Source organism: Nerophis ophidion, linkage group LG23, assembly GCF_033978795.1.
Source record: "Nerophis ophidion isolate RoL-2023_Sa linkage group LG23, RoL_Noph_v1.0, whole genome shotgun sequence".
In the NCBI taxonomy this organism is placed as follows: Eukaryota; Metazoa; Chordata; class Actinopteri; order Syngnathiformes; family Syngnathidae; genus Nerophis; species Nerophis ophidion.
The window spans coordinates 26842306-26870152 of NC_084633.1; the positions used below are offsets into that span (position 1 = coordinate 26842306).

The window sequence follows — 27847 nt, forward strand, 5'->3', positions numbered from 1 at the left end:
AACCGGAATACTTTAATTTGACATGTGCAGAACTTAACAAAAAGGGAAAGGTGTATTGTTTGTGCTATGGCGCCATCATTACTGCTTGTCCGATGTTATCACGGTGTTTATCATTTACTACTTTTGTTTTACCTCTCTTTTTGAAATGTGGCTGTTCTGTGCTTTTTATGTCATAATTATGTACGGCTCTTGTTACAAAAAAGTCGTGAATAAAACAGCTTTTTCAGACGACAACTGGATCCCTTCGTTTGACACTCCAGACCATACTTTGTTTTAGCTAGTCTGGTTTTAAAGCAACAAAGTCAACAGTATATATTGCTACTTCTGTGCATGTTGAAAGGGGGTAGACCGCAGCAAGACAATTGCTTCATTCTAAGACTATTAAACTGTGTCCCACTTCTACCACCAAAGTTTAGCTGACAGCTAAGTCATGCGCGGTAAGGACCATTCTAACCCAAATTTCAGAAACAGTTTTTGTGCGCTACGATCTGAACGACTTTCGGCATAAACCACCCGTCTCGATCGGAATAAAATTTGTATCCGGACTAGTGTGATCGGGTCAGAATATTCCGAATGGCGTGTTTACCATCCATCCATCCATTTCCTACCGCTTATTCCCTTTCGGGGTCGCGGGGGGCGCTGGCGCCTATCTCAGCTACAATCGGGCGGAAGGCAGGGTACACCCTGGACAAGTAGCCACCTCATCGCAGGGCTGGCGTGTTTACACGTAGCATTTTTTTCCGGTTAGACTTTAAATCCGATGAAATGTGTCAATGTGCACATAGCTCTTGTTGCATTAAAATGAAACTTTCTGATTGTCCTGAACATAACAAGTGTGTTAGTTAGAGATCAGACTGCCTTTGTCTTGAAGCACAAATGGTATAAATCAAATATTATTTCTATATATAATTTTATCACTCTTTAGAAGAGCAGTACAAAACATTAGCACCTTGTCCTTATCCTTATACATTTTGTGAAGCAAAGTGGTCACTACAGTGGACAATTGGTATAAAACTGGTTTTCCTAATAGGCATGAGTCCTAGGGATGGGTAACCAATCCGGTACTTTTTTTTAGCACCGACCAAATCCCGCTTGTTTTTGACTTAAATCTAACAATGCCATGTTTAGTTACTTGGGCTGCGCATGACATCACGCACCGTACTTCGGCACTTGGCAATCACTCCAGCAGCACTGAGAGCGGACTCCACCAAACTACCTCGAGGTAATGTTGCCATTTTTAATGCCAATAACGAAATTGACTCAAAAAACGGTAAGTCTCCACTCTTCCACAAATGTGCTAGCCTGATGATAATATACATTGACTTTGCTCTTGGCATGTTACTGTTTAGCTTTAGCAATTTTTACTTTTTAATTTCAACACCTTCAAATGTGGTAATCAAAACTACAACTAAGATGTACATTAATATCAAACAGCTGATGTGTAATCCGTATAATACTTGCAGTATTAACACTTTGTGGGGCACAGGGGGGGAAAAAATGAAATGACCATAAACTATACACTGCCATCTAACATCTTAGACATGCAATTGCAACTTCATGTCAGAAATGTAATAATTAAAGTAACAACTAGACAGCAGTTATAATCAGCTCATTTTAAAAAAAATTTATAAAAAAAATTATTTTATTATCGAAAACAATGTTTATTAACACATACAAATGTACCAATAATTGGTACCGTCTCGGTTCTAATGTGAATGTGCCGAATATCAATCAATCAATCAATCAATGTTTACTTATATAGCCCTAAATCACTAGTGTCTCAAAGGGCTGAATAGGGGAGGAATACATGCCGATTCCTTTTATTTTAGGGCAACTAATCAAGTAATTGTTAAAACTTCCAAATATTGATTTTATGGTTTGAGAAAATGACTTGTGTCCACTATATTGGACATCATGCATTGCAGACCCATCCATCCATATTTATATTGCCATGTATATTATTGTAAGACTTTATTTTTATCTAAATACTTCATAAATCAATTAATTTGTTATTGAAATGTGCATTTAATTTTGTAGCAGTATTTTGTGGATATTAGTCAAAAAAGGTGTTTTTGATGTCAGGAGGCCTGATGTTTTGGGATAATTTAACAATATTGGATTGTGTTGAAATATGTGTAGACATTGTTAAAGATAATTAACAACTCATTGTATAGTATTCACTTTTTTTTTTTTTTTGTTTCTACATGTAACACATTTTGTCCCTGCATGTCAACATTCAATTTTTGGGGGGGGTCAAAAAGAAGTAGGCCATCATAATACTTGCTTGAAATAGTTAAACTAATATACTTTAAGTTGATAGTTTGCCTCAGGAAAACCTTTTTTTGTATTTCCTAGCACTTTTTTTTGGTAAAAATTACAAATTGAAAGAAACTTAAATGTGGAACATCCGCACAAAAAATCCACAATCCAAAATTGAGAGTATTCGACTTATATTTCACCAGGACCATAATTATTTTGTTACGGAACTGCCATTGCTATTCTGTATCTTTCTGACTCTTGACCTTTTTAGAGAAATAATACTAACATAATAAAAACGGTAAACAAAAGAAGCTTTATTGCATAAGGAAAGAATGGAAATGAAATGTTGACCACGACTGTATGTCACTATATTTCAAACCGTGTTCTGACAGATGCACACAAAACGTCCCACTCTGAGCTCTTCTGCATGCAGTTGTTTTCACCTTTACCTGGTCTATGACAGGCTTTTGAAATCCTCAAGTGTGTTTTTCCCCGCACACAGGATTAAGGTCTTGTGTTCAGGTGGGATCCCTGGAACTCCCTAAGTCTTCCTCTTAAGGCTAATCCCTCGCTGTCTGGAAATAACATTTTTGTGAAGTGTGTGAGACGGCCAGCTGGTCACTTCCCCGGCCTGACTTGACGGTCAGACTGGATTGAAAGGTAACTTTATTGCAAGTCTGGCCTGCGCAGTAACTTAAGTGTAGCCCCAAAAGACAACAGTGTGAAAATCCTTCTCATACATAGCTCTACTTTATGTACCAATATGTCCTTTGAACCTAATGTCATGTCATCTTAGGCACGCACATATTCTCCAATGATCTTCTGCGGTAATCCTTGTCATCCCTGGCTCCTCCTCACTGACCACGTCATCAAGGGTGAGTCTTGAGCCTTTTGCAAATGTCCGCATTTAACGTCAAAGTCACTTCAAGTCCTTGCAGCCTTCATTGCAAATGCTGCTCTCCCGGCTCGGGGAGGGCCGGGGAGTTCTGACTTGTCGGGCTGTGCGGGATCGGGAAGAAAGACGGGATGTAGGGGATGGCGGCCAGCAACAGCGGGCTGGCCTGGTCACTGTCGTCGGGCGGTAGCGGGATGACCACGTCGTCCTGGTCCCACACGTGGAAAGCGTTGTGGGTGAACGGGTGCGGCGGGTGACTGGCTGTGCGCTGTGTGGCGCCTTGGTCCTTGTCCTCGTTGCCAGCTGGACCCAGCATGCAATCTAAACATGAGGAGATATATTAATTAGAGATGTCCGACAATGGCTTTTTGGCCGATATTGTCCAACTCTTAATTACAGATTCCAATATCTACCGATATATACAGTCGTGGAATTAACACATTATGGTGCCTAATTTTGTTGTGATGGATGCATTAAACCAGTGGTTCTCAACCTTTTTTCAGTGATGTACCCCCTGTGAACATTTTTTTAATTCAAGTACAAGTAGCGGTATAGCTCGGTTGATAAAGCGGCCGTGCCAGCAACTTGAGGGTTGCAGGTTCGATCCCCGCTTCCGCCATCCTAGTCACTGCCGTTGTGTCCTTGGGAAAGACACTTTACCCACCTGCTCCCAGTGCTACCCACACTGGTTTAAATGTAAAATATAGATAATTGGGTTTCACTATGTAAAGCGCTTTGAGTCACTAGAGAAAAAGCGCTATATAAATATGATTCACTTCACTACCCCCTAATCAGAGCAAAGCATTTTTGGTTGAAAAAAAGAGATAAAGAAGTAAAATACAGCACTATGTCTTCAGTTTCTGATTTATCAAATTGTATAACAGTGCAAAGTATTGCTCATTTTCAGTGGTCTTTCTTGAACTATTTGGAAAAAAAGATATAAAGATAACTAAAAACTTGTTGAAAAATAAACAAGTGATTCAATTATAAATAAAAATTTCTACACATAGAAGTAATCATCAACTTAAAGTGCCCTCTTTGGGGATTGTAATAGAGATCCATCTGGATTCATGAACTTAATTCTAAACATTTCTTCACAAAAAAATAAATCTTTAACATCAATATTTATGGAACATGTCCACAAAAACATCTAGTTGTCAACACTGAATATTGCATTGTTGCATTTCTTTTCACAGTTTATGAACTTACATTCATATTTTGTTGAAGTATTATTCAATAAATATATTTATAAAGGATTTTTGAATTGTTTCTATTTTTAGAATATTTAAAAAAAATCTCACATACTCCTTGGCATACCGTCAAGTACCCCCAGATTTGAGAACCACTGCATTTAACAATGTAACAAGGTTTTCCAAAATAAATCAACTCAAGTTACGGGGAAAAAATGCCAACATGGCACTGCCATATGTATTATTGAAGTCATAAAAAGGAACAATTTTTTTTAAACATGCCTCAAAACAGCAGCTTGGAATTTGGGACATGCTCTCCCTGAGAGAGCATGAGGAGGTTGAGGTGGGGGTGTATATTGTTGTGTCCCGTTAAAGTTAGTGCTGCAAGGGGTCATGGGTATTTTGTTGTGTTGTTTGTTGTTCTCCCGAAATGTGTCTGTCATTCTTGTTAAGTGTGGGTTCACAGTGTGGCCCATATTTCTAACAGTGTTAAAATTGTTTATACGGCCACCCTCAGTGTGACCTGTATGGCTGTTGACCAAGTATGCTTTGCATTCACTTGTGTGTGTGAAAATCCGTAGATATTATGTGACTGAGCCGGCAAGCAAAGGCAGTGCCTTTAAGGTTTATTGGCGCTCTGTACTTTTCCTTACGTCTGTGGACACAGTGGTGTTTTAAAAAATTATAAATTTTAATTTTTGAAACAGATATCGATAATTTTGAAACAGATACCGATAATTTTCGATATTACATTTTAAAGCATTTATCGGCGGATAACATCGGCAGTCCGATATTATCGGACATCCCTAATATTGATAATGGTTAATTTCCTGCGGAAATTTTGAAGGACCTGCTATCAGTGCCCTGAACCTCTGGGCATACGTCTACAATGGAACTAAGTATCTAAATCCCGGATTTTTAGGTTTAAACATTAATTAGCCTAAAAGCTAGCATAAAACATGTGCATGCTAATATAAGATATGTTGGCCTACTTCCAAGATGGTGCCAAGGGTCCAAATAATTGCTTGACAGCACTGAGTATCAAAAACCATCCTTTTTAGGCTCATTGATTGATTGATTGGAACTTTTTTTAGTAGATTGTACAGTACAGTACATATTCCTTACAATTGACCACTAAATGGTAACACCCCAATAAGTTTATCAACTTGTTTAAGTCAGGGTCCACGTTAATCAATTCATGGTAACATACGAAATTAGTTAAAAAAGCTAGTGAAGACCATTAGCATGCTAACATTAGCATGATAGAACATGATCGGATAAGAGGTGTTACCAAATTGCAATATTTGTAAAAGGAAACATACAAAACTACCGAAAAAGCTAGCATAAAATGTTAACATGCTAATGTCAGCGTGCCGATATAAGTGAAATTGTCATATTGCCAAGATGGCGCCCAGTATCCAAATACTTGCTTGACAGCACAGAGTATCAAAAACCATCCTCTTTAGGTTCAAACATACAGAATTAGCTAAAAATCTAGTAAAAAAAAACATTAGTATGCTAACATAACAAGATAGCACTTGATGGGAAAATGGGAAATACCAAAACATGCGAAATTACAGAGAAAAAGCTAGCATTAAATGTTAGCATGCTAATATGATATGTTGGCATACTTCCGATATGGCGCAAAGTATCCAAATACTTGCTTGACAGCACCCAGTATCGAAAACCTTCCTTTTTAGGCTTAAGCATAGGAAATGAGCTAAAAAGCAAGGAAAAACATCAGCATGCTAATGTTACCATGAGAGCACGTCACGTGATGGGATAAGAGAAAATACCCAAATGACTAAATCTTAACATACAAAAAAAATCAAACATAAAATGTTAGTATGCTAATGTTAGCATGCCAATATAAGAGATGTTGGCATACTTCCAAAATGGCGCCAAGCATCCAAATATTTACTTGACAGCAGAGAGTAACAAAAAAACATCCCTTTTAGGTTTAAACATACGAACCCCGTTTCCATATGAGTTGGGAAATTGTGTTAGATGTAAATATAAACGGAAAACAATGATTTGAAAATCATTTTCAACCCATATTCAGTTGAATATGCTACAAAGACAACATATTTGATGTTCAAACTGATAAACTTTTTGCAAATAATCATTAACTTTAGAATTTGATGCCAGCAACACACGACAAAGAAGTTGGGAAAGGTGGCAATACATACTGATAAAGTTGAGGAATACTCATCAAACCTGTGGGTGTGCAGGCTAATTGGGAACAGGTGGGTGCCATGATTGTGTATAAAAGCAGCTTCCCAAAAAATGCTCAGTCTTTCACAAAAAAGGAAGGGGCGAGGTACATTGCCGGCAGTAAGTCGGACACGTTGCCAGTGAGGCTGCTCTTTGTCACCGATTCTGTTCATAACTTTTATGGACAGAATTTCTAGGCGCAGTCAGGGTGTTGAGGGGATCCAGTTTGGTGGCTGCAGGATTAGGTCTCTGCTTTTTGCATATGATGTGGTCCTGATGGCTTCATTTGGCCATGATCTTCAGCTCTCACTGGATCGGTTCGCAGCAGAGTGTGAAGCCACCGGAATGAGAATCAGCACCTCCAAGTCCGAGTCCATGGTTCTCGCCCGGAAAAGGGTGGAATGTCATCTCCGGGTTGGGGAGGAGACCCTGCCCCAAGTGGAGGAGTTCAAGTACCTAGGAGTCTTGTTCACGAGCGGGGGAAGAATGGATCGTGAGATCGATAGGCGGATCGGTGCGGCGTCTTCAGTAATGCGGACGTTGTATCGATCCGTTGTGGTGAAGAAGGAGCTGAGCCGGAAGGTAAAGCTCTCAATTTACCGGTCGATCTACGTTCCCATCCTCACCTATGGTCGTGAGCTTTTGGTCATGACCAAAAGGTCAAGATCACGGGTACAAGTGGCTGAAATGAGTTTCCTCCGCGGGGTGTGGGGTGTCTCACCCTCTTTTAGAGAGGGTGAGAAGCTCTGCCATCCGGGAGGAACTCAAAGTAAAGCCGCTGCTCCTCCACATGGAGAGGAGCCAGATGAGGTGGTTCGGGCATCTGGTCAGGATGCCACCCGAACGCCTCCCTAGGGAGGTGGTTAGGGCACGTCCGACCGGTAGGAGGCCACAGGAAAAACCCAGGACATGTTGGGAAGACTGTCTCCCGGCTGGCCTACGAACACCTCGGGATCCCCCGGGAAGAGCTGGACGAAGTAGCAGGGGAAAGGGAAGTCTGGGCTTCCCTGCTTAGGCTGCTGCCCCCGCGACCCGACCTTGGATAAGCCGAAAAAGATGGATGGAAATGCAAAAAAGACCCAAAAAGATGCTTGGTTCCAACCCCCTTTTTTCTAACGAGGCATTCCTCATCCAAACGGAAATATATGAACGTGGGCATCCTGATGACAGCAGACATTGTACAGTAAGTGATGTTTCATTATAAAGCGAGGAGAAAAATCAGAGATGTCAAAGAAACTCGCATTTAAAAAAAATGAATCTGCCTCCATATGCTTAAAATGATCAAAATAGGTAAATATTAAAAATGTTACTACATATATACTTATATAATGTATATATGACATGTTATTATAAATGTTACTACACGACATACAGTATATACCTACATATATAGATTACATGTTATTATAAATGTTACTACTTTACATACTGTATATACTTACAGTGTAAATATATATTACCTTGATGGATGTTTTTTAGGGGCTTTATTGGCAGAATAGAGGATGACCCTAAGGCTCGCTTCATTTTCTTGTTAGACTGCATAAAACAAAAAAAACTTATTGAATAGGTTGATTGGCAGCACTAAAATTGGCCCTAGTGTGTGAATGTGAGTGTAGATGTTGCCTGTTGTCCAGGGTGTACCCCGCCTACCGACCAAATGCAGCTGAGATATGCTCCAGCGACCCCAAAAGGGACAAGCGGTAGTAAATGGATGGATGGATTGTAAATGATAGGCATTTTTTAAGTGCAGTTCCCCTTTAATATCAGCAAAATAGTGACAGGATAGAAGTGTTGTCATTGTGAATAAAGTAGGGCTGCAGCTATCGATTATCATAGTAGTCGAGTAATCTATCGTTTAATCGAGGAATGGAATAAAAAAAAGACTACAGCTGGGCGATAAAACATCGATATCAATAAAAATGTGTTTGATGAAATGTTCAAAATATATACATCTTATTTGTCCTTGGTCGTAAGAAACCGGAAGTTGCGAAGCGAGGTTGGTTGCATGGATAAAGGCACACGAGCAATGCAGGAAGTGATCACTGATCAGTGGGCGTGACAACCCTAACAGCCAATCAGATAACAGTATCAACCATCGTCTTGGTTGTGCCATGTTTTTATCTCGCTGTTGATTCTTGACATGGATCGAGAAGAGAAAGGAAAAATCAATAAAGTGTGTCTTCTCGACAGGAACGAGGTTTGGGGATTTTTTTTTTTTAAATGGACCGTAGTCAGACCAAATACCAGACCACCTTGGCTGCTGAGCTGGTACTAAACATGCAGAATTAGTTCTTCTCAGGTTGCTATGTTGACATTTTCAAACTTAGCACTATTTTATTAAGCATTCCTTACATATAACTTATTTTCGAGGTAATTGAAACGTGTTTTTACAATTCGACATGCTTGTGTTGACATTTCCTTTCTGCCTTGATATCTGAGGGATTATAATCAGAGGCAAGTTATGCTAGGAATAAAAATGTTTACATTTACAATATTTTTCTCCAGCTCCCTATTTTCTATTGTTCATGAACAATGTCAATAATTATTCATTGCACTTTTAATAAAAAATAAAAAAACTTAAAAAACCAACTTGAATAAAACACTTTGCTGTTGGCCGCCGCCGACACACCACCGCTCTCATGTTCGCTCTACTCCAGCAAAAATGCTGCAACTAGGGATGAAAAATTAATTGAATTTAAATTTTGTTTGTGGCTTTTAACGATTATGAAAATATAATAATCTTAAAAAAAAAACGACTAATGGGCCAAGCAAAGTGCATGCAAATTCCGGAGCTTGTAACGAAGAAACGGACGAGCAGCGAATGATGTTTGCTACTTTTTATTTGACACCGCACTCGTCAGCCTAATAAATTACTAAACTCAACAAAAAAGGCATAGTAATTGGCCAATAAAGCGAAAGCCGCTGACAAAAGCAAAATAATATCAGGGAAATTTACATAAATGTGAGTGAAATTCTGTCATTGTATGGAAAAATAAAGTGTCCGGTAGCGCTCGTTCATCCCAACACTCAAACGCCCCGTTGTGATCTAAACAATGAAAACAGCGACTAAACTACGACGCTAAAGCTAGCAAGAACAATCCACACCCACAACACATCTCATCTGTTGTGTTGTTGTGAACAACATCATGGATGTAACATCAATGTGCAAACAATCATACACACACATCACATTTCATCTGTTGTGTTGTTGTGAACCACATCATGGATGTACCATCAATGTACAAACAATCATACACACACAACACATCGCATCTGTTGTATTGTTGTGAACGACATCACAATGTAATATCAATGTACATACAATCGTACACACACAACACATCTGTTGTGTTGTTGTGAACGACATCATCCATGTTTCATTCATGTGCAAACAATCATACACTCACAACACATCTCTTCTGTTTGTTGTATTGAACGACATCATGGATGTTGTAAGATCAATGTACAAACAATCATATACACACAACACATCGCATCTGTTGGGTTGTTGTGAACGACATCATCCATGTGGTCGCAACTTGAGAGCTGTTCTTTTAAAAAAAAAATTAACAGCATTTAGCGAGTCGCGGCTTTACTCGTCAAGCTAAGAACATCCAGATTTTGATACCACTAACAAAATAAAGGTTTCAAAATGTATAATGTACTGAATAGCACTTATTGATACATTTACACAATGATTATGCATTGACCAAAAATACTTGTCAATATTGTCCAAAGATGCGAGAATGTTTGCATTTAATTAAACATTTTATTTATTTTGTTACACAAAAAGAAACACTCTATAATGTAAAAATAAGTATAAAAGGTAAAAAAAAAAAAAAAAAAGAATAAAAAATAAACTTCGGTTTGTTGGAGATTGTCATTACTGCCACAAGTGGTGGGAAAGTGTATTACTACTGAAGGGTAAGAGCGAAAGTCAGCAACCTGCGGCTCGAGCGCCGTCCTAGTGGCTCCCTGGAGCTCTTTCAGAGATGTGCGAAAATGGAAAAAGATATATTTTGTGTTTAAATATAGTTTCTGTAGTAGAACAAACATGAGACAAACCTTCCTAATTGTTACAAATCCCACTGTTTATGTTATACATGCTTCACTGGTGAGAGTATTTGGCATTTGTCTTACTAATATCAGCGATTCTTGAACTCATCGTAGTTTAAAATGTACAACTTTCTCCGACGCTACCACAGAAAGACGTGTTTTATGCCACTCCTTTGTCTCATTTTGTCCACCAAACGTTTTATACTGTGTGTGAATGCACATAGGTGTTGATGTTATTGATTTGCTAGAGTGCTTATCTGGCATATTAGGTCAATCCATGACTGCAAGCTAATCGATGCTAACATGCTATTTAGGCTAGCTTTATGTACATATTGCATCGTTATGCCTCGTTTGTAGGTATATATGAGCACAATTTCCTTAACTTATGTCCTTTGTGTATTTAATTTATATTTGCATGTCTCATAACACATTATCTGTATGTAATATTGGCTGCATTGTTGATAGTTGTTTGTGCGCCATGTTGTTCCAGACCACAGCAAACATTAGCCAGCCTGCAAAGATTGTAATAAGTCCATTAGAAGAAGGCAGCCTGCTGTTTCCTGAAACTCGGACACACACATCTTTACCTTTGGCCATTATAAGCCAGTAATTTCCAAAAGCCATCCTGTGAGAAGCCTCCATTTTACTAATGATTTCCAATGTTGCAAAACTGTGTAGAATAAAAATTAAAATACAAAATTTCTGTCAATGACGATTTGCGTCAGCATTTGATAGTAGGCTAATATAGACACTTACATCATGTGTTGCCTTCATTATAAGACTTTGAATTTTTTGCGGTTTTAGACATTTATTTTTTGGTCCGATATGGCTCTTTCAACATGTTGGGTTGCCGACCCCTGGGTTACGGTTAGGGAAGAAACAGATATATTTTGGCGACCCGACAATACGGTCAAGAAACACTGCTTTAGAGGTTTCTATAGGTTCAACCCAATTACCTGTATTGTTAGCCGCCACTTGCTAGCAGTTGTTCACGATTTAGAAGACACAGACAAGAGAAAGACGTGTGTTCTTGTCTCAAAGAAAGATTGTGAATGATGGGCAAAAACAGTCCAGGTGTCCTTTAAACGTGGTTAACTACTGTATTTGTTTGTATTTTATTGTTATATTTTAAAATATAATATGTTAACATCCCTTTTGAGTGTATATTCACCAGAATAATGTTGATCAACTCTGCTCTTTTAACCTGAGATTCCCAACCGCTATAAGTGTGCTATTGCAAATGATCCAATTAATTGTACCTCATTTGTGTGAAAACTCATGTGTTCATCTGTCTGTGCCGGCGAAGCACAGTGACCATCAGAACAATCCCATGCTCTCCCACTAGATGCCAGAAGGTACATCATTAATTTGAACCGTTGCCATTCGTACCATTTGGCTCAATAAAGAATGGGAAACCACTTGAGATTTACTCCACAGCGCCTCTGCTGGCTGAAGCAAAGCAATACTGCTTCAAAATGTCCATCCATTCTTCCATTTCCTACCGCTTGTCAGGGTCTTAAAGTTAAAAAGTTAATGTACCCATGATTACATTAGGTGTGGTGAAATTATTCTCTGCATTTGACCCATCACCCTTGATCACCCCCTGGGAGGTGAGGGGAGCAGTGAGCAGCCCGGAAATAATTTTTGGTGGTTCAACCCCCCATTCCCAACTCTTGAGTGCCAAGCAGGGAGGTAATGGCTCCCATTTTTATAGTCTTTGGTACAACTCGGCCGGGGTTTGAACTCACGACCTACCGATATCAGGTAGGTCGTGAGAATGAAAGGATGAAACAAGTCAAATTTTAGGTTCATTTAATAGTTGAAACAAATGTAAAATTAAAGCTGCAAGCAGCGTTCGTCGGGTCCGCCTTTGGCTGTTGGCCACCTTAAAATGTAGGTCTAAGTGAGACCTACATAGAGGTTTTTTTTCATGTCTTTCCGGCATTCCTACTGGAAGTTACAAGCAGTTTTGTTTGTGTTTTCTTCCTAGGAGCAGTTTTTTCTGTGTTTTATTCAAAAATTGCGCTAGAGTGCAATTTAGAGTTTTGGGGTTTGGTTTTTTCATTAGATCACAATTTCCGCCAGTCCTGATGCGTGTGCCAACTTTGGTGAGTTTTGAAGCATTTTAAGGGGGTCAAATTGCAGCTCAAAGAGGCAAAATTTGCTTTTTTTTAGGCAAATTTTGCTTTGAAGGGGTTTTTGCAAAAATTTTTTTTGATTTTTGCCTTATAAGCTAAAATTATGAAATCTAGGTCTAAGTCAGCCCTACATATAAGATTTTGTTTCATGTCTCTACGACATTGCAAACGGAAGTTACAAGCAGTCGTTTTTTTTTTTCCTAGGGGGCGCTAGAGCGCATTTTAGATTTTCGGGGTTTGTTTTTTTTTATTAGATGGCAATTTTCGCCAGTTCTGATGAGTGTGTGAAATTTAGTGAGTCATAGCATGTTCAAGGTGTCAAATTACAGTTCAAAGAGGCGGCGGAATTATAATAATAATAAAGAAAGAATAAAACGCAGTAGTTTCAATAGGGTCTTTTGGCCCACTGCAAAGGACTCCTTTAGAGTCCTTTGCAATGGGCCTGGCAGACCCTAAAAATGGATCCCATTAAAAATGTAATTGACTAAAATGACAGAATGTTGATCTAATAAAGGAAAATGGAGCAACGTCAACTCCAAGCCAATCTCAATTTGAGAATACTTCCTATAGAAATATACAAAGCCACTGACAAGACGTGCAAATACTCAAAAAATGTATAAAAGCAGCTATCAATTATAATTAAATATTTTTTGTGTTTAATCTTAAAAAAGTGATTCTTAAATAAATAATTCTGAAAACATTTTTTTATTGATTGTCAAATTAATACATTGATTTAGAATTGGAATAAATAAACATGAAAAGTGTTTTGAGCTCCTCTCTAAAGAAGTCCCCATTGTTGTTGTTTTTTTCTTTTTTATAGAAAGTATGACTAAAATAATCCACCATGGGGTTATAGAAAGTCGCCTTTTGATAAAGAAGGTGAGAAACACCATTGAATTCAAGAAAGAAATCGTAACAAAGTACAAAGGTGGCGTCTTCTGCCCTCTGTCTAAATCTTCATTTAAATGGTCAATAATATGCATTTAACATTGTTTACTGCTGACAAAACTAGAATTATTCTCTATTAAATGTGTTTTCTTGGTGGCTGGAATGGATCTTTTTTTTTTTTTTTAATGGAGGGTTCGCTCTTTTCCTGACATTTTGGAAAGGATTACTGAAGTAATACTGCACAGTATTTGTTTTGATACTGTTTGCATACCACTGACACTGTTGTATGAATACAGTTATAGACATTATTATCCTTTCCAAGGAAACATTGAATATAAAAAAAAAATCCTTTTTTTTTTTTTGGGTGGTTTATCGTGGTACTAATGAATCAAACTTTACTTTACTCGCCATCTTTTTTTTTTTAACTGGCAGGACGGCGCGTTGTTGTGATATTGCTGGTTTTACAAGCCGAGGAGCATGTTCGGCAGCGCGCGCACACAGAGTACTTACAAGCAGACACAGTGTGTAGACAGAAAAGGCAGAATGGACACAATTTGGTGTAAAGATAAAGGTGAAGTTATAACACTGAAACACCCTCAGGAAGAGGTGCTTTAAAACATGGCTAGCTCGCTAGCGGCTACCATCCATCCACAGTCGGCAGTGTTTTAGCTACTTCTAAATCACTAATCTTCGCCTCCATGGCGGCAAAGTAAGTTTCTTATAAGTACCATTATCACTGGAGGACGAGGAATAGCTAAACATGCTTCACTACACATCGTAGGAGGAAACAATAGCTCACCGGCGTCATAATGTAATCAAACGCCATGGGTGGATCTGGATCTACACCTGACATCCACTGTAATGATACCAAGTATTTTTTTTTATTTTATTTTTTTTTAATTAGTGTTATGTTTATAAACTCAGGAAATATGTCCCTGGACACATGAGAACTTGAATTATGACCAATGTATGATCCTGTAACTACTTGGTATCGGATCCATACCTAAATGTGTGGTATCATCCAAAACTAATGTAAAGTATCAAACAACAGAAGAATAAGTGATTATTACATTTTAACAGAAGTGTAGATTGAACATGTTAAAGCAGAAAATAAGCAGATATTTACAGTAAATAAGGAGATTAATAGTCATTTTTTACAGCTTATCCTTTATGTTGACAAAATATTAGGTAGACAAATGACAATATGATACTGCATATGTCAGCAGACTAATTAGGAGCCTTTGTTTGTTTACTTACTACTAAAAGACAAGTTTTCTAGTATGTTCACTATTTTATTTAAGGACAAACTTGCAATAAGAAACATATTTAATGTACCCTAAGATTTTTTGTTAAAATATTTAGGTACCCGTACCAAAATATTGGTAAAGAGCCTACCCTATTAAATTGTCAATGGTATGATTTGGCGTAAGCCCTCCGCTTGGGCTGCTGCCCCCGCGACCCGACCTCGATGAAGCCAAAGACGACGGATGAATAATTTGACCACATGTTTGTTTTTGCTCCCATTCGCTAGTTTGAAGAGGACTCCTACCTGCGATGTCGATGGCCAGATCCTTGATGAGATGTCCGATGATGGCGTAGGCCACCCCCACCACCACCAGCGCCGCCATCAGCAGGTAGATCACTGCCTTGGGCAGGGGGATCAGGTCCTTCACCGCGGGCTTGTACTGCTTGAACAGTGGCTCCTCTATGGAGGTGGAGTAAGGATACGCATGGCCTTCATGGCTGGAGTTCCACACGCCGGAATTAATTCCATTCATGGCTTTGGGAAATTTTTTTTTTTTTTTCTTCTTAATTTTTGGTCACTCAAATGTGGACCATCCTCCTAGAGATACTTGGAAGTCCGCAGTCAGTGTTCATGGAAGTGGCTCTGCAAATTTAAAACCGTCAGCAAGTCTTGTGAATATTTCGCGAAGGAAGCCTCACCTTCTGGAGGTTGATGTCGCTCAAAGAAGCAGCGAGTGATCGTTCGCTCGCCACCGGCTTATGTTGCCCTTAATTCCCTCAGGTTAGCCAGAAGCTAAATGGAACTGCACCTTTAACCCCTTCTCTGCTGTGGAAATAATCAATCAGTGCCAACGCAGCTGACTCTATTTGACATGCAGTGGAGACCCCCCCCCCCCCAAAAAAAAAGCTTATTTATTTCCATCATGCTTACCAAGTTACTTGTTTACACTTGCACAAAAGAACATATCCGAAAAGGAGTACTAAGAAGCAAATCTTACAGTATATCCAATCCCTTCTTTTGATGTTTTCTTTACTTCCTGTGTGGAAATATTGCCATCTTCTAAAAGGGAGGGGTACGTATCGTGAAAACAGACTTGTGCACTGATGGAAGCAAAAAGATGGGTTAAGGAAATAGTAAATGCGTACAATTATTTTAAAATAATTACCTTTTTTTTATTATGGAGAGAAGAATTGAAAATGTGTAACCATAAATAAGATGTACGGGTGTTTTAGATAAGTAATTATTACTAATAGGTGGATACAATGAATTGAAAATAATGACATAAATAGAAATAAGTTGACATGTAACAGTTATTTAATAAAATACATTTTTATTAATAAATTAATATCCATCCATCCATCATTTTTCTACCGCTTATTCCCGTTTGGGGTTGCGGGGGGTGCTGGCGCCTATCTCAGCTACAATCGGGCGGAAGGCGGGGTACACCCTGGACAAGTCGCCACCTCATCGCAGGGCCAACACAGACAACATTCACACTCACATTCACACACTAGGGCCAATTTAGTGTTTCCAATCAACCTATCCCCAGGTGCATGTCTTTTGGAAATTATGTAATAAATTAATAGATGTTGGCTATTAAAAAAATAAATACATGCAATTAATTTGAACAATTATTACATACTAAATACTATTCAAATGTAATGTAAGTAAGTAATAGATACATGAAATTAATGAGAAATTCCATCCATTTCCTACCGCTTGTCCCTTTCGGGTTCGCGAGGGTCCGCTGGAGCCTATCTCAGCTGCATTTGGGCGGAAGGCGGCGTACACCCTGTACAAGTCGCCACTTCATCACAGTAATGAGAAAGGATATTACATAAATTGCATTAAACAAGTGAATAATAGATTGATACAATAAAAAATCATAAAAAACATTTTTAATTTAAATAAGTAGAAAATACATAAATAGAAAAGGAGTACATAGGTGAGCACTAGATGAACACAAACAATTTAAAAATAATAATGACCATTTTCTAAATGTGTAGCCGTGGGTACAGTAGATTACTTAAGCAGTGACAAATGTGTGTATATATGTATGTGTATGTATGTATATATATATATATATATATATGTATGTATGTATATGTATGTATATATCCATCCATCCATCCATTTTCTACCGCTTATTCCCTTTTGGGGTCGCGGGGGGTGCTGGCGCCTATCTCAGCTACAATCGGGCGGAAGGCGGGGTACACCCTGGACAAGTCGCCACCTCATCGCAGGGCCAACACAGATAGACAGACAACATTCACACACACATTCACACACTAGGGCCAATTTAGTGTTGCTAATCAACCTATCCCCAGGTGCATGTCTTTGGAAGTGGGAGGAAGCCGGAGTACCCGGAGGGAACCCACGCATTCACGGGGAGAACATGAACATGAACCCAGGACTGCAGGACCTTCGTATTGTGAGGCAGACGCACTAACCCCTCTGCTACCGTGAAGCCCCATATACATATATATATATATATATATATATACGTGTATATATATATATACGTATATATATGTGTGTATATGTATATATATATATATATATACATATACGTATATATATATGTATGTATGTATGTATATGTATGTATGTATGTATATACGTATTTATATATATGTACATATATGTATATATACGTATCTATATATAAAATGATAAATGATAAATGGGTTGTACTTGTATAGCGCTTTTCTACCTTCAAGGTACTCAAAGCGCTTTGACACTACTTCCACATTTACCCATTCACACACTGATGGAGGGAGCTGCCATGCAAGGCGCCAACCAGCACCCATCAGGAGCAAGGGTGAAGTGTCTTGCTCAGGACACAACGGACGTAACGAGGTTGGTACTAGGTGGGAATTGAACCAGCGACCCTCGGGTTGCGCACGGCCACTCTTCCACTGCGCCACGCCGTCCCGATTGTTATGTCTTCATTCAAACATTCCAAATTCAAGTTCTATGTAAAAGGCTCACACTTTAGCTATTCTAAAATCTGACGAAGAAATAAAAAGACAACCAAATCCAACAGTCCCCCTTCAGATCTTCTAAAAAAGATCTCCCAACACAACAACAATACTTCTAAAGCACCTACCTCACATCAAAGTCTTAGCAAGCTCACACTAAAATAAAATAATAGTCACATTTGGGAGTTAGATAGAGGGAGGGGGTCCACGTCAAGAAAGGGAAACTAGCCATTCTCAAAAGTCACCACTTTGCCTAACTGGATGGCCAGTGGGATTCCATTGCCCTGTGTAGTGGGTTACCTGCTTTCACCAGGGTCACCACACCCTAGAGTATGTACTCTGCTTCCGACACCAATCGCTCAGGGTTGCATCGTATCAAAAATAGAGGTTAGTACCACGGTAATAGCTACTATGTCCCTCGCAATCAATCACACTGCACGGATCAAAATAAATAAGTCTTGCTGTCCCCCTTGATCCAGTCTATTTCGAGTCCGCCCTATGTTTTAAGACACTTGTCTGTCACTGTCGTCAGGAAGGAAGGACTGAGGCACAAGGATATTAGAACAAACCTAAGTACCAATCTGTCAGGGAATACTGCTGGGTGTAACATCCTGCCTTTCGTCCATCAAAATCAGAGTAATTCAGGTAACTAAATGGGGATAAACATCAAACTTTTCACTTATTGTAGCGACACCAATAGTTATGCTAAAAAAACAAGTAAGAGAGATTATATAACATCAAGTATATAGGTTGATCCCAAGTAATGATAGCTTTGGATATATGAAACAGCAGTTGAGTAGGTCTGGTAGATCTACACGACGGTAGACGGCAGCTCAACGTGGGGAGATCTCTCTCGGCGTCGTCTTCTGGGCTGTGAGGCTATGTGTGTAAGTTCTGCAAGGGGACCGAGTGGGGCCGGTGATGTGGCGATGTCGGCATTGACATCTGCCAGCCGAAGGGAGTGAGACGTCAGTTCCACGACCTCAAAGGGACCGGTCCACCTGGGCTCCGTCCGCTTGCGGTTAATGACCTTGACCCTCTCGACCGGTGGAAGGGAATTTGGTGTGGTGGGCTGTCATCCTCAAATCTGCACAGAGGAACTGGCACATAATTCTGAATTTGCTCAATTTACCAGTTTGGTTTTACGCTGATTCCTCCTTCCAGGGGGCGGCTGGACCTGGGAAGGGCTGATCTGTGTGCAATTCATAGGGTGAAAGACCAGTTTTGTTCGTGGACATTCGAGTGGCCATTAAAGCCAGTGGTACTGCGTCAACCCACTTCAATTTGGTCTGTGCACAGATTTTAGCCAATTTGTTTTAATTCTTGTTCATTCTCTCGACCTTACCTAAAAAGAGGATGGTACACCGAACAAAACCTGTGTTTTAGTCCGAGATCCATTTCGACCAAAGCTAAGTGAGCATTTTTAAAATTTGTGTCGTTTCTGACCTAATCTTTTTGGGGTCACAATGTTGGGCTATTAGGTCATTAACAAGCCTTTTTATTTCTGATTTTGCAGCCTCTTTTTAGGTTGTGGTTGTTTCCGGCCAACCACTGTAATTGTCAACGCAAGTCAGCAAGTACCTTTTCCCTTGTACCTGATTGATCATATCAATGAAATCACAACCTTTTCACAGATGTTACCTCACCTCCTCCATATTCCAGATTAATCTACTAAACCACTATCGATGTGCAACATCGTATTTTCAAATTAAATTTAGTCACATCTTTTTACCCAATGAAAAAATGTTACAACTACTCCACTTCTCCCTTACCTTGCCCTGACAGCAGTCTTGCCTACATCCAATCATGGCACCTTCTACATTCCTGTTGTGACCACCAAGAGAGTAACCATTGGGAAACTTAGCCACCCTGCTAACCTAAACAATCTCATTCCTATCCTAATCAAAGCCAACATCGAAGCTTGTCAATAACTTCATCAGTATGGGTTTGTTGAGTGTCAGGTCTCTAAATAATACTTTTTAGTCAATGATTTTATTACCTTATTCTCAATTTGACTTTGTTTTTAACTGAAAAATGTTAAAACTATGGAAATTGTCAGAGTCGGATGATTGTCGATTTTTTTTTTTTAATAAGGAGTCTGACTCCACCCTCAACTCCCCCCCCCTTCTGTTTCTGAAGAAGGGACATCAAGGGTGTTTGTAATACTTTTACTTTCAGAAACATCTAAGAAAAAGTTTAGCTGATAGTCAAGTAAATTATTCAACATGGTAAAGGCGACAAAATATGCTTATATTTATATTGACACAAATGCTAGAAAAACACCAACCTTATGGCGGATGCTTTTGCAATAGTAATTTGACATTCTACCACACCTGGAGGCCGCATTAATTCGTTAAGTCAAGCTCATGTTGTAGAAAGTTGAATGATGCGGACACGTTTGTTACCGAATACTTTCTATTAGACTTCTGTCTTGACTACTTTGTTCATGTAATAAGCAACTATAATTATTTGATATGCTTAAATGTCATGTGTAGTTTTAGCTCAGCTGTTGTGTAGCTGCTAGCTCCTTGTAGCCTACAGCCGCGGTGTCCAAAGTGCAGCCCATAGCTATGTGTTTAACAGACAACTGAAACAATTAATAATGTGGTATTTTGTGTGGTTTCATCATTGGACCTAAGTCTTTAGTTTCCGTAGGGGGACAGAGAGCAAGGGAACAATGTGGGACAGCATTGGTAACTATCTTATACGATGCTAGTTGTTGCAAAGATATGTCAACGTGAGTAGCCACACCTTGAGTTCCAACATATATGTATATATATATAAAGGAGTCTCCTGATATGTCGTCTACTTGTGATCATAACAAATGGCGGGTCGGGTGGTGGTGCACACGGAAACAGCTCAGTCAGCCAGGGTTTTCACTGATAGAACAGTTGCAGCAGGAGTTGAGGTACTCAGCAGGCGCCAGCCATGTTTGGTGCTCCAGGCTGTGGTATGAGCTCACGCTAATGGAGGTGCCTTGATAGTGGTGTCGCAGCTTGGTGGTTGTACCGTCAGGTAACACCAGGAAGGTCCCTTCTGTGCGATATTGAATGTAAGGGCACAGTTTGTAAAGCAGGTCATTACCAAGCAGGCACGGTGTGTTCAGGTCGACCACGAAGGGATGCTTCAGTGTGTGTCCAGCAATTTGAACCGGAAGCGGTTTGGTGACAGGTAACCTTCTTGTGACCTCAGCGAAGCCTTTGACCTTCAAAAGGGAAGCACACAGTTTCTTTGATACCTTTGCATTCAGAGATGAGAGGGTGGCACCAGTGTCAATCACAAACTGATAACATTGTCCATTGACACTAATGTCCAGCAGGGGTCTGTTTGTATCCCCTTCTGGGCGTCCAGCTGTGGGCACAGGCGAAACAGTTTCCACCCCGGATTGACCTTGAAGCACCGCGTTGTCCATCTGTCTGGTCTCTTATCTGTTGCGGATTCTTTTCTCCGCCTGCTGGAACTCAAAAGGAAGGTCACCCACTGCTGGATATACTTTAGCTGATTTTTGTCCTTTCGGTTCTTTTGACACTTTTTTCTACAGTGATTTGAAAATTAAGGAGTCGTTTCCTTGTTACTCTGTCATCCGTCTTATCATCGACATCCTGCTCAGCCCAATTATGTATATCATGTTTTAAAACCACAACATTAATTGTCCCATTAAATGTTAATCAATACCCCAATTTCAACGATTTATACGCATTACTTTACGTATATTTAAGTAGCTTTTCTAAATCAACTAAATATTATCTAAGAATCCTTTGAACTGCACAAGCGTTGGCTTATCTATAAGTTAATGAGACTATCGTTTGTGTCTATCAGTTAGTTAGTTGTGCATTCTGACTTCCTGTCGTGTGTGATATTCAACAAAATAAGGGCATGTGTTTATTCTCATTCGCCTAAAACTATCAATGTGACACACACACACACACATATTTGTGTGCGCGAACGCACATTCCAAGAGATAAGGCGGAACACGCTCAAAGATGCCCTTGTTTCTAAGACAACTCTTATCTCATGGTTCACCCAGAAGCGCAGCTGTATCATATCAACCCTTAGTAACTGCAAACAACATTTATCATTCACTGTGACCTTCACAAACTGGCCCTGTATAAGTGAAGTCACTGGGCCTCCCTGCTTCGGTTGCTGCCCCCGCGACCCGACCTCCGATAAGCGGAGGAAGATAATTAAATAGATGGATCACTCACTCATACGATTTCTGAATTATGTATTATAAGAACAACTATAAAACACAAATTTATTTAAGTTTTAGGAGTTAACAACCAGCCATAAAACAAACAAATGCAGTGAACCCCCAACAGCATCAATACCTTCATTCGTCACATTCTCTTCCTTACTTCGACTTGCTTTTTCATTTTCGAACCACATCCTGTATCCATCTCTTCCTTACTCTACAGACTGTTTCTCTTTCTATTCTCCTCTCCTAGAAACCATTTACGTAAGGTTTTCACCATCCATTCTCTTCACCTTCAAACCTCTCTTGCTCTCTCTTTCTACGTTCCACTTTACCATAAAACTTCGAGTTACTTTTTTTTTAATTTACCAAACATTTGAGTTCACTACTTTACGAGTGTTGTAAACACCCTCTTACCCCTTTCAAGAAACGTTCTCTTTTTTATTTTCTCTCTTTTTTCTTTTTTTTTTTTTCTCTTTGTTAATTTTCTTGTCGACAACAGTACATTCAATTGATCATTAAACAGTAACGATTGATCACATTTTCCCAGCCGCCATTACGTTCCTGTCTGTCACACTCCTTTGCCATTGTGTCTTTTTCCTTCATTTTAACGCACACCTTAGTGCCGCAGGGATCTCTCAACCGGGAACTTTATTGTACTTTTTACAAATGGCCTCCAACCTCGGAATTTGTCATGTGGCATAGAAGGGCCTCCACCCTTACGGTCCGTATTTTCCGTGCACACGTTAGTGTCACTTGGATCTTGCAACCGGGGAATATTTTATTGTACTTTCACAAATGGCTTCCAACCCATCCTTAATTTCCGTGCACACGTTAATGTCACTTGGATCTCACAACCGGGGAGTATTTACTATCCACACAACGGTTATCCATCCCATTATTCTTTTAGGGGAGACCAATTCCCCAGGGCGAGCCACACCCGACTATTTGCCTACTCGTCAGTGAAGCAGCCCGTCACGGTAATCTAGACACAATAACTTGAGTTGACCACTTATTTACACCTTTTATGCAATGGCGGATAAGACAATAATGCAACCAACCTATCAAAACCAGCACCCTGTCTCTGTGGTATATAACAGTGTTTGACTTACAAGACTTTTGGACAGACTCCTAATGCAGATTTTAGAAAAAGGCACTGCTTACCTTCATGTTGGCCAAGTGAGTCTGTCCGTAAGTTTGCAAGAGCAGTCCAATTTTCAGCGTGTCATCCCCGTACGAGCCCCCAAATTGTTTCGTTTTGACCCGTTCTTCCCTCGGTCAACGCCACCAGGTTCTTTTATGACACATAAGCTGGTTTTAAATCAATCAGAGACAGAGGTTGCTCATTTTGATATTTTATAACCAAAGCGCTTTGGTAGATCAATCTACATACAACATTTCAAAGGCACGGTCCAAATTAATCTAATCCTAAAATGGCAGTTTCTCCCTCCTCACTCACTCTCAGCCGCCCCTCTTTTTCTCCTCCCTACTTCGGACAGTTGAGATAGGGATTGTTATGTCTTCATTCCAACATTCCAAATTCAAGGTCAAAGTAAAAGGCTCACACTTTAGCTGTTCTAAAATTTGATGAGGAAATAAAAAGACAACCAAATCCAACTATATATATATATATATATATATATATATATATATATATATATATATATATATATATATATATATATATGTATATATATATATATATATATATATATATATATGTATATGTGTGTGTGTGTGTGTGTGTGTGTGTATACAAACTCCTTTCCAACCCATATTCAGTTGAATATGCTACAAAGACAACATATTTGATGTTCACACTGATAAACATTTTTTTTTTTGCACATAATCATTAACTTTAGAATTTGATGACAGCAACACGTGACAAAGAAGTTGGGAAAGGTGGCAATAAGTACTGATAAAGTTGAGGAATGCTCATCAAACACTTATTTGGAACATCCCACAGGTGTGCAGGCTAATTGGGAACAGGTGGGTGCCATGATTGGGTATAAAAATAGCTTCCCAAAAATGCTCAGTCTTTTCACAAGAAAGGATGGGGCGAGGTACACCCCTTTGTCCACAACTGCATGAGCAAATAGTCAAACAGTTTAAGAACAACGTTTCTCAAAGTGCAATTGTAAGAAATTTAGGGATTTCAACATCTACGATCCATAATATCATCAAAAGGTTCAGAGAATCTGGAGAAATCACTCCACGTAAGCGGCATGGCCGGAAACCAACATTGAATGACCGTGACCTTCGATCTCCAAAGGATATCACCACATGGGTGAACACTTCAGAAAACCACTGTCACTAAATACAGTTTGTCGCTACATCTGTAAGCGTAAGTTGAAGCTCTACTATGCAAAGGAAAAGCCATTTTTTTAACAACGTCCAGAAAAGCCGCCGGCTTATCTAGGCCCGAGATCGTCTAAGATGGACTGATGCAAAGTGGAAAAGTGTTCTGTGGTCTGACGAGTCCACATTTCAAATTGTTTTTGGAAATATTTGTTATCGTGTCATCCGGACCAAAGGGGAAGCGAACCATCCAGACTGTTATCGACTTAAAGTTCAAAAGCCAGCATCTGTGATGGTATGGGGGTGCATTAGTGCCCAAGGCATGGGTACCTTACACATCTGTGAAGGCACCATTAATGCTGAAAGGTACATACAGCTTTTGGAACAACATATGCTGCCATCTAAGCGCCGTCTTATTCATGGACGCCCCTGCTTATTTCAGCAAGACAATGCCAAGCCACATTCAGCACGTGTTACAACAGCGTGGCTATGTAAAAAAAGAGTGTGGTTACTTTCCTGGCCCGCCTGCAGTCCAGACCTGTCTCCCATCAAAAATGTGTGGCGCATTATGAAGCGTAAAATACGACAGCGGAGACCCCGGACTGTTGAACGACTGAAGCTCTACATAAAACAAGAATGAGAAAGAATTCCACTTTGAAAGCTTCAACAATTAGTTTCCTCAGTTCCCAAATGTTTGAGTGTTGTTAAAAGAAAAGGTGATGTAACACCGTGGTGGAAATGCCCTTTCCCAACTACTTTGGCACGTGTTGCAGCCACGAAATTCCATCCATTTTCTACTGCTTATTCCCTTTGGGGTCGCGGGGGGCTCCGGCGCCTATCACAGCTACAATTGGGCGAAGGCGGCGTACACCCTGAACAAGTTGCCTCATCATCGCAGGGCCAACACAGATAGACAACATTAATTATTAAATGCAAAAAAAAAATAAAGTTTGAGTTTGAACATCAAATATCTTGTCTTTGTAGTGCATTCAATTAAATATGGCTTGGAAAGGATTTGCAAATCATTGTATTCCGTTTATATTTACATCTAACACAATTTCCCAACTCTTATGTAAACAGGGCTTCACGGTGGAAGAGGGGCTAGTGCGTCTGCCTCACAATACGAAGGTCCTGAGTAGTCCTGGGTTCAATCCCGGGCTCGTGATCTTTCTGTGTGGAGTTTGCATGTTCTCCCCGTGACTGCGTGGGTCCCCTCCGGGTACTCCGGCTTCTTCCCACCTCCAAAGACATGCACCTGGGGATAGGTTGATTGGCAACACTAAATTGGCCCTAGTGTGTGAGTGTGAGTGTGAATGTTGTCTATCTGTGTTGGCCCTGTGATGAGGTGGCAACTTGTCCAGGGTCTACCTGGCCTTCCGCCCGATTGTAGCTAAAATAGGCACCAGCGCCCCCCGTGACCCCAAAGGGAATAAGCGGTAGAAAATGGATGGATGTGTGTATATATATATATATATATATATGTATGTATATATGTATATATATATATATATATATATATGTATGTATATATGTATATATATATATATATATATGTATGTGTATATATATATATATGTATGTATATGTATGTGTATATATATGTATGTATATGTATGTGTATATATGTATGTATATATATATATGTATGTATATATATATATATATATATATATGTATGTTGGATTTACAATGTGTATTTGTTATATGTATTTATGGCGGGCTTGCTTGGGAGTTTTAAGATGGGCGTGGCTACCACTGTCAGGTGACTACTTAGGTAGCTTTTAAAAATGGTGTCATTGTTCGTTTGGTAAAAAACAGCGCGCTTCGTCACCGGCATACCCCACTGGTAAGATCATTTTATTATGTCCGCTTTTCTTGGTTGGATCAACTGAATTATTGTTTAAAATCCATGTTTGCTCGCTTCCTTTCTTTTTTGTTTGTTGTGTGTTCGCTAAGTCCGCGGCGCTTGTTGTGCGGCTGGCTGCCTGTTTGACAGCCAGAGCAAACACTCACTGTTTTAGCTTTCGAAAGACATCGGCAAAATTATTAACTTTAAGGGTACAACCACAGTAATGTGCGGATTGAAAACTGTTGTGTGTGTCCGGCTGAATTTGAGTGATCATAGGTTTATTCTTGGCTTGAGTTCGAAAATACCGGCACTTTACTTCCTGGTTTGGCTGATGGGATTTGTAGTTCTCTAATGTAGTTCTGCTTAAATGTGTAATGAGTGGCTCAAACAGAGCGCCTTTGTTTATGTTCTTTTTTAGTGTGCTTGTCCATGAATCATGGCGACATTATAGATGATTCTGATCACATTTAAAACATTATATGACATAAATTAATATTGATAGCAAAATGTAATGCTAAAATTAATAAGTTAGGATAAAATCACATTAATTTGATATGTCATATAGTTGACAACAATATGGTTCAGTTGATTAATTCATGTCTATTATTTACATTATGATGATTAAAAAATACAATGTTTTGTAGTGTTCATGTTTACTTTTAGGTTATTACCTGCTGCTACTGCTGCTATTACTACTACTGCTGCTGCTATTGCTACTGCTACTACTGCTATTGCTACTGCTGCTGCTATAGCAACTACTGCTGCTGCTATTGCTACTACTGCTGCTATTGCTGCTGCTATAGCAACTACTGCTGCTGCTATTGCTGCTGCTATAGCAACTACTGCTGCTGCTATTGCTACTACTGCTGCTATTGCTGCTGCTATAGCAACTACTGCTGCTGCTATTGCTGCTGCTATAGCAACTACTGCTGCTGCTATTGCTACTGCTATTGCTGCTGCTATAGCAACTACTGCTGCTGCTATTGCTACTACTGCTGCTATAGCAACTACTGCTGCTGCTATTGCTACTGCTGCTGCTATAGCAAATACTGCTGCTGCTATTGCTACTGCTGCTGCTATAGCAACTACTGCTGCTGCTACTGCTGCTGCTATTGCTACTACTGCTGCTATTGCTACTGCTGCTGCTACTGCTGCTGCTATTGCAACTACTGCTGCTGCTATTGCTACTGCTGCTGCTATTGCTACTACTGCTGCTATTGCTACTGCTGCTGCTATTGCTACTACTGCTGCTGCTGCTATTGCTGCTGCTATAGCAACTACTGCTGCTGCTATTGCTACTGCTGCTGCTATTGCAACTACTGTTGCTGCTATTGCTACTACTGCTGCTGCTATTGCTGCTGCTGATGCTATTGTTACTGCTACTACTGCTGATGCTATTGTTACTGCTACTACTGCTGATGCTATTGTTACTACTGCTGCTGCTGCTATTGCTACTGCTGCTGCTATTACTGCTACTGCTGCTGTTGCAGTACCAAATAAAACAAGCAAAAAAGTGCACAATGAGTAATTCCATTCATGCTGAGTGACGACCTCCATTCAGAGGGCCAATACGGAAATAACTGAACTATGTATATGTACATACATACATACACATATATATATATATATATATATATATAT

At 39.6% G+C, this 27847-nt stretch overlaps 1 long non-coding RNA gene across 1 annotated transcript in view; it reads left to right on the forward strand.

The window, feature by feature from the left end:
* The first annotated feature begins 1642 nt into the window (after positions 1-1642).
* Positions 1643-27847, forward strand: part of LOC133541826 (uncharacterized) — a 38856-nt gene continuing 12651 nt past the window's right edge. Inside the window, exons 1-3 of the long non-coding RNA XR_009803981.1 lie at positions 1643-2919; positions 3056-3134; positions 15172-15274. This is a non-coding gene — a long non-coding RNA (uncharacterized LOC133541826). The remainder of the gene's footprint in view (positions 2920-3055; positions 3135-15171; positions 15275-27847) is intronic.